The 8350-nt window shown below is 39.2% G+C and overlaps 1 pseudogene; it reads right to left on the bottom strand.

Annotated features, from left to right (window-relative positions):
- Window positions 1–2433: 2433 nt before the first annotated feature.
- LOC120224996 lies at window positions 2434–3295 on the bottom strand (annotated as a pseudogene).
- Window positions 3296–8350: the final 5055 nt, after the last annotated feature.

Raw genomic sequence — 8350 nt, 5'->3', positions numbered from 1 at the left:
AGTGAGCAGGGGAGGGGCAGAGAGAGAGAGAGAGAGACAAAGAATTTGAAGCAGGCTGCAGGCTCTGAGCTGTCAGCACAGAGCCCAACACAGGGTTTGAACCCATGAACCGGGAAATCATGACCTGAGCTAAGGTCGGATGTTCAGCCTACTGAGCCACCCAGGTGTCCCAAAAATTAATTTTTAACTAACCCAAATATAGAAGAGGAGGATGATATACCACATAAGGAACCTCCTCCTCATCTTCCCTAACTTGGGAGTTGATGCAGATTGATTGCCTAATGATGAAAGACCATAAAACAGAGAGATAACTAAGTCTTTTAAAGTTAGTAAGGAATATCATTAAATACTAAAAACAGTCAAAGTTATTGGCTCTGCTTTGTAACATCGATGGGCCTTGAAAGCATTATGCTAAAGGAAATAAGACAGACAGGGAAAGACAAATACTGTATGATCTCACTTACATGTGGAATCTAAAAAAAGCCAAATTTATAAAACCAGAGAATAGGAATGGCCAGGGGTTAGGGGTAGTGGACGTGGACAGGTGTTGTCAAGGGTACAAACTTACAGTTATAAGATGAGTAAGTTCTGGGGATCTAATGTACAGTAGGGTAATTACAGTTAATAATATCTTATATAATTACAAATTGCTAAGAGCATAAACCTCAAGCATTGTTACCACAAAAGAGAAATGGTAATTATGTGACCTGATGGAGATGTTAGCTAACCCCTTGATGGTGATCATTTTCCAATATGTACGTGGATCACATCAATAGCTTGAACCTCTTAAACTTACATGATGTTTTATGTCAATTATACCTCATTATAACTGGAATAAAAAAAATTATTATTTGTGAGGAGTAAACTTACCAAATACCTTATCTTCACTTCTTTTGTTCCTCTTACTGAAATCAAATAAGATTTGATGATTTAATTTTTTAATATAATTTATTGTCAAGTTGGCTTATTTGAAATTTGTAGGCACACTAAAATACTAGTTTTGTAAGCATTTTTTTAATCCTAGGTATACTTTTCTCTATACCTATCAATAAGGAGATATTTAGAATGAAAGTTAATTTATTATAGTTTTATTCTAATGAGAAAATTTTACTTCTTTGTAATTTTGATGAGACTTCATTTCTTTCTTGTACTTTAATTCTGAACATGCATCATTTAAAAACTGTCATTAATATAAAAAGGCATATTCAACATTTTTAATCAATCATTTTCATGCCTGCAAATTTATGTGAATGAGGTTTTAATTTCCTTTAGCTCTTCCCTATGTTTTTTTTTAAGTTTATGTATTTATTTTGAGAGCCAGAGAGAGAGAGCGCGCACAAGCAGGTGAGGGGAAGAGAGAAGCAGAGACAGAATTCCAAGCAAGCTCCACACTATCAGCATAGAGCCTGATGCCGGGCTTGAAATCATGAGGCATGAGATCACAACCTGAGCAGAAATCAAGAGTCAGATGCTTAACTGATTGAGCCACCCAGTGCCCTTCCTTACTTTCTTTGTTTTTATTTTTCTACACATTTACTTTTTATTGTATATGAATTTTGAATATAAGTGACATATAACGATACATTAGTTTCAGGTGTACAACATAGCAATTCAGCAAGTTTATACCTTATGCTATGCTCACCACAACTGTTGTGACCATCTCTCACTATACAACACTATTTTAATACCACTGACTATATTCCTCATGTTGTACCTTTTATTCCTGCGACTTGATTACTCCAGAACTGGAAGCCTGTACCACCTACTCTCCTTCACCCACTCTGCCCATACACCAGCCCTATATTGTCTATTCAGATCCAGCATGAATATCTGGCATCTTGCCTACTTCCTGCTAGAAACCTACTTCCCTTTGCTCCTCAAAATATTATTTTCTCTTGATTTTTCTCCTGCAGTTCTTCTAACTCCTTTGGGATACCTCCTCTCTCTGCTGCATTATTAAATTTTTGTCTACACCAGAACTAGATCTTCACATCTCTACTCACTCTATCCCCACTTCTTTAGTGATCATATGCATACCCAGAGCTTTTAAATCCCCATAGACTCATTTTTTATTTATTTGAAAGATCTTGGCTTTCTTGCTTAACAACTATATACTTTAATGTCTTTTTCTTTTTCTTTTTTTTTTAGTTTCAAGTTAATTAGTCTTACTAAGAAAGGCAAGTATTCTTGGGGCACCTGGGTGGCTCAGTAGTTAAGTGACTGACTCTTGATTTCAGCTCAGGTCATGATTTTGCGGCTCGTGAGTTCAAACTCACATCAGGTTCTGTCCTGACAGCACGAGGCCTGCTTGGGATTCTTTCTCTCCTTCTCTCTCTGCTCTTCCCTTGCTGATGCTTACTCGCTCTTTCCCTCTCTCTCTCTCAAGCTTCAGAAAAAAAGGGCAAATATTCTTTGTAAATTTACTTACTATTATTAACAAGTTTTAATTCACTTTATATTTCTTGTATAAAACTATTTGATGGCCACCTGTGGAGCCTGGGTTCCCTGCATAGAGACTCTGGTGTGCGTTTTTACAAGATGGTCAGTGAATTCCTGATAGGAGACTTGGTGAACACAGTCTCTTTCCAGAGTTAAGAGGTGAGATAACTGTAGGTCTTGGAAATGGCATCAAAAGTGGCCTTGGTGGTTACCTGGGGTGGCAGTGCAAGCCCAGGCTGAGGTGCAGGCAGCGTCAATATGGGCCATCAGCAGTAGCTTCTTGGGCAGGGCTTCTGGGGGCAGAGATGAAGCCCACCAGGAAAGACCCACAGAGGCCAGTCACCTTGCATGGGATACTGTGGGGCCTGCTCATCTTGTTGCGCCAGCAGCCTTGCTGCACAGGGACAACAGAAAGCTTGCCGGGGATGATGGCCCCACTAATGGTAGTAGCCATCTCCTTGCAACACTTAACAGCCAGAACAGTTTGTCCATTGTAACCTCTGATGGCAAGAAACACCTTGAACCTGGTCCGCTGGCCAGCATGGGTTTGCTCTTGCACAGGTACAATCTTCAAAATCTCATCCTTGAGGGATGCCCAGAGTTCAAAGTCAATGATCTCAGACTCCCTGACAGGCAGGTAGAAGAGACATATCTCCTCCAGAGACTTGATCTTTATGTCCTTGACCAGGTGGCCCGGCTTGATGTTGGGGATCCTTGTCCTTGGCCTTGCTTCTGCAAGCTCCATGGCCTTGGCCCCAGATGCTGCTGCTGGAGCCTCCTCTGAAGCCACCCCAGTGCCCCATTCCAGGGTCCCTGCACCTTCCGGCCTTCCCACAGCACTGGCATCAGGCACCATTCGAGGTTTTCTCAGAGAAGCCAAGAGTTTGTAAATTTAAATTATTTGCGTTCTCCATTAGCACCTCAATCATTGGCTCGGGACTGCAAGCTACACAAACAATAGAAAGACTAACAATGACCATGTACGACGGTTATAGTTACCTAAGAATGTAAGAATACTCACTGTAGTAGGTCATGCAATATTTTTTCTCAATGGCTCAGCTGTTTATCTATTTCTACCATCACACTAAACTCAGTATGCTTTACACAGAAGTGATGCTTCTCTTCATCCCAAAAAGCAACTCCAATTGACTTATCTTTTTTCCATTAACTGGTTCCAGGCACAAAAAGTTTAAAAAGCTCATTGACATCTTTCTCAGTGTCCAACTAATCCACAAATTCCATCAATTCCTCCCTCTCAATGCATTTGAAATCCACCTCTGAATTTCCTCTTTAACTACCAGCATCCTAGACAAGGCTGATGTTACAGTAGTCTGGTTGGCTTTAATTATAACACTTCAACACAAAAAAGTAAACACTTTTACTTCCCACCGATAGGTTTATCCCTACCCCATTCTCTGGGACTAATTTTTGTCCCAGAGGAATGTTAGTAATCAAGCCAGTAAAAGAGCATCAAGCCTGACTTGACCCTTTGTTTCTTGTGAGTCCTCAATAACTGGCTTCCTTTCCCTGTTCTCTATTCCTATTTGATTACATTTTACCACTGTTCCTATGCCTCTCTTCTAACCTCAATGACCTCGCATACATCCTAGCTTCCTAGAGTCTGGTTCTCCAGAGCACACCATCGGATGTGCCCTGACTGAAGGCCACTGTCTGACCTTCTGCCACCTTGGAAGTGCTCAAGTCTCTGCCAAGGACCAGTATCTCTCTGCTTAGATATTATAGTTGGTTTGGATTTGAACATGACCTCTTAGAAAAAATATCTGAGTCTTGTCCCATATTCAGAACAGTGACCTTGGCTTCAGCCTGCAGATGGTTCCAGGTCACTTAAGTAACAAAGAGCAGTTACTAAAAAATAATTAAAGAAAGCTGACATGTTTAAAACAAATGGCTCTATGGGAAAGCTAAAAAAACTCCGGAGTTTTCACCTTCCCTAAACAGGCATTTCTCATGATTCAACCATTAAAATCAGTCAACCAAATGCTTTCATTTATAAATGTCATAAATGTGCAAATTTTTACTTCAAAGTAAGTGCTTAAAACAATATTGCTAATTGAAAACTGAAAATGTCAACACTTTCCATTGTGTTTTATTATTTGAAACCATTAGTGTTTTATGTCAGATACATAAATAAAACAATGGGAGAACTTTCCATTTCTAAGGTGATACTTGAAAATCACCCAGAATTTCATCATGCCTGTAAGAATACTTGTTGGAAAATTGACCTCAACAATCATGAAAGCTCTCTAATCTGACTCTTTGAAGTTTGTGCTGTTCGCATTTTCTTCTGAGTGACAGGGATGAAAGTCTTCTCTAATAATCATCAATGATGACAGAGAGTGTAGTTAGTGCCTGGCTTTTTACAGCAGAGGGAAAAGCATGTAGCTGCATTTTTTGATACACCGAGGTGGTATTCAGTAGCACTACAGAACAGAAACACGCATAGAGGACAGCCAAGTAACACCAGAGTTTGAAATAAAACTCTGTGCTTCGAGTGATATTTTTCCTTAAGGGTCAAACATTTATTTTGATTTACAAACTCTATTTTTCCCCAAGAGTAACTGAACACTATTAAGGCAGTAATTCTGCATGTGTTCACACTTCTCACAGAGCCTTAATGAATACTCCCATCTCTCAATGCTCTTTTGCATTAGCTGAATCCTCTGGCCAGTCAAGCCAACCTGGGGCTGGTCCAGCTCATTAGAGCCAGGGAAATTGATTCTGAGGGAATCATTGTATTCAGAGTGCTCTCAAGAGCTTCCTGTCCAAAGTCAGGCCAAAGTCCTTGAATGAAAGCCAAGAGCCAAAGCCAGGTAGACCAGAAAGAAGCATCACATCCAAAGAGAGAAGCAGGGTCACTGATGGCAGAGAAGGAGCCCAGCGTCAGAAACCAGATGGCTACTGGGTTTGAGTGTGATCAAATGGGAAGCAAACAAGACAGCTTTGGCACAACTGCCTTCCAAAGAAGGCAAGATCAACATGGTGGTCCTTCCAGTCCCACTGCTAATGTGTAGAAAAGGCAGCCCGGCAGTACTTTACAATATGACAGGCTCCATTTAGATTGTCACTTATGGACAAGAGGTCACTAACACAAGGAACACTTCTAATAATTAAAGTCAGAATTTGTTTAAAGAATTAAAGATGAGTCAATTAAACAACACAATACAATCTATTTGGTCTGAGACTCTATTGACTAACATTCTCTATTAATTGATTAATCTTCACATCCATAATGCAATTATAACAGATGGTTTTAAGAAAGACCCTCAGGCTTTACAGCATTCTGAAGTACTTTCTTAGTGATGAACAAATTATATTTTGAATGGTTTGGAAGTCAACTGTAATCTCAACTGTAATCTATTTTTTCTTAAATGAGAAATTAACTCAATTAAACATTTTAACTACCTACTTATTATGCACAATTGAATGATAGATATGGTGCTTTTCTTAATCAGAATGTTTTCTTAATCACATAATGCCACACAACAGACTTTTCTGACTAGACAAAAATGTAAACAGAAACTAAACATAAGAAATAATACTTCATTTCTGCTCTAAAGTTATGAAATTAATACTTGACAGGTGTTAAAGATATACTAAGTTCCTGGTACTACTTTTTTAAAAATTTTAACATTTAAAAAATTAATTTTTGAGAGACAGAAAGAGACAGAGTGTGAGTGAGAGAGGGACAGAGAGAGAGAGAGACAGAATCTGAAGCAGGCTCCAGGCTCCAAGGTGTCAGCACACAGCCCAACACAGGGCTCGACCTCACAGATGACGAGATCATGACCTGGGCTGAAGTTGGATGCTTAACCAACTGAGCCACCCAGGCACTGCTCTGGTACTACTTTTAATACTTAACATGTATCATCTCCTTTAATATAAACACCAGTCAATTTTAGTACTTACTATTATTATGTTATAGTTGAACACTGAGGCTTAGAGGTGTTGCATAACTCGGTCAAATTCACATGGCCGGTAAATAAAGGATCTACCATTTCTGGTATACAGATAGGCAGGTAGGAGATACACACAGAGAGATATGAGGTTAGATAAAAATAAATATTCCTGCTTATCCCTATAATCTTGAAATGACAGACTACATCATGCTCAATTTATAATTGAGTAACTAAGACTTAAAGATTAAAAGACTTAGCTAGGGTAAAGAATGGAAATGGAATTCATTCCTGGCCATTCAGGTTAAACTAAAAATGAAATATGAAACATATATAATAAAATATGAAATATTTGGATTCCCAATACTTCAAAAATTTTGACATGTAAAAATGGTACTCTCATATGATTCAATCGACTACATCTTTCTACAAAGCACTTAAAAGCACAATTATATTGCCACAATATTAGAAATCATATTACCCATTCTGCCACTCCCTGTGAAATCCCTAATTTGGTACTGTTATCTGAATGACGTGTTTAGGCATGCACGTAATACTCAAATCTATTTTAAATTTAGAAAGTATCAATTACTACAATGGTTTAAGTGGTAACTTAGTAACAATGTTTAAAATAACCTTAATACTTTTTATCTAAAACTTTCAAAATATTTGAAAACCAATACTTGATAAATCCCCGATCTTTGTGATATGGGTAAGCTCTTTAATTACTCAAAAGCTTAGAAACGAAAACATACAAAACTCAAGTGGCTTTCCGCTGTCATTCAGTGAGTCAGCAGTAACAGCTTGAGTTACAGGACATTATTTATTCTGTGCCACACATCAACCTCACAATGTCACATGAGAAGACATTGTGTTTGCCTTTCATAAAATACATAATACACCTTCAACACTATTCCACCTCAGCAAAAATATTAAAAATAATTTGGTGATTAAAGGTAATGAATGAACTGGGGCGCCTGGGTGGCTTAGTCGGTTAAGCGTCCGGCTTTCGCTTAGGTCATGATCTCGCGGTTCGTGGGTTCGAGCCCCGCGTCGGGCTCTGTGCTGCTGCCAGCTCAGAGCCTGGAGCCTGTTTCAGTCTGTGACTCCCTCTCTCTCTGACCCTCCCCTGCTCTCGCTGTCTCTCTCTCTCTCCTAGAAATAAATAAAACATTAAAAAAATTAAAAAAAAAAAAGCTAATGCCTAAATTCCTCCCTCAAAGCTTCTGATTTAATTGGTCTGGGAGGCAGCCTGGAGCCTGTTTCAGTCTGTGACTCCTTCTCTCTCTGACCCTCCCCTGCTCACGCTCTCTCTCTCTCTCCTAGAAATAAATAAAACATTAAAAAAAATTAAAAAAAAAAAAGGTAATGAATGAACCAGATGAAAATGATAAAGCACTAACAATTCCACTTGGCATATAAAGTGGCACCACAGCTGGTGTCCAGCAGCACCATTCTCTCTTTCAACACACTGTGCCAGCCACTGCAATAGCCCTGGCTCACTTTACTTACCAACTTTCATCTGGCTCCCTTCCTTTTCAGACCTGGCCCATGGTCAGTCAGGTGAAATCTCTTGGTTCCATTAATGCTCACAAGTCATTTCACATTTGTGGACTGTGAAGTGTCTGAATTGTTCTATATGCCATGTGGCCAATACTGCGCTCTAAATTCTGTGCCTCCTTAAATGTTAGCTGAATAAAGGAACCCCTCATTATACAAAGAAGACCCAGAAATACTGAGATGCTAGCAGGCCAGAAGAGTTAAGCGACTGAACTTGTCCTCTGGTGAAATGCCTGATCAAGATTCTGAGAAAAGTGCCTCTTCATGGTGACTCCACCAGCCTATGTTTTTCATGTGTGGTAAGAGCTTTTCACTAAATGCAGGAAGCTAATACATACAGCTTCCCCTCTACATGGTCCTATATGCACAGATTTCAGGTGTCCTGATTTAGTTAAATAATAACAGTCCTGGAAAACTTGATTCACATCTTGATTACC

Source organism: Hyaena hyaena, unplaced genomic scaffold (assembly GCF_003009895.1).
Source record: "Hyaena hyaena isolate Hyena2069 unplaced genomic scaffold, ASM300989v1 scaffold_1299, whole genome shotgun sequence".
Taxonomy (NCBI): domain Eukaryota; kingdom Metazoa; phylum Chordata; class Mammalia; order Carnivora; family Hyaenidae; genus Hyaena; species Hyaena hyaena.
This window is presented reverse-complemented; position numbering and strand designations above follow the sequence as displayed.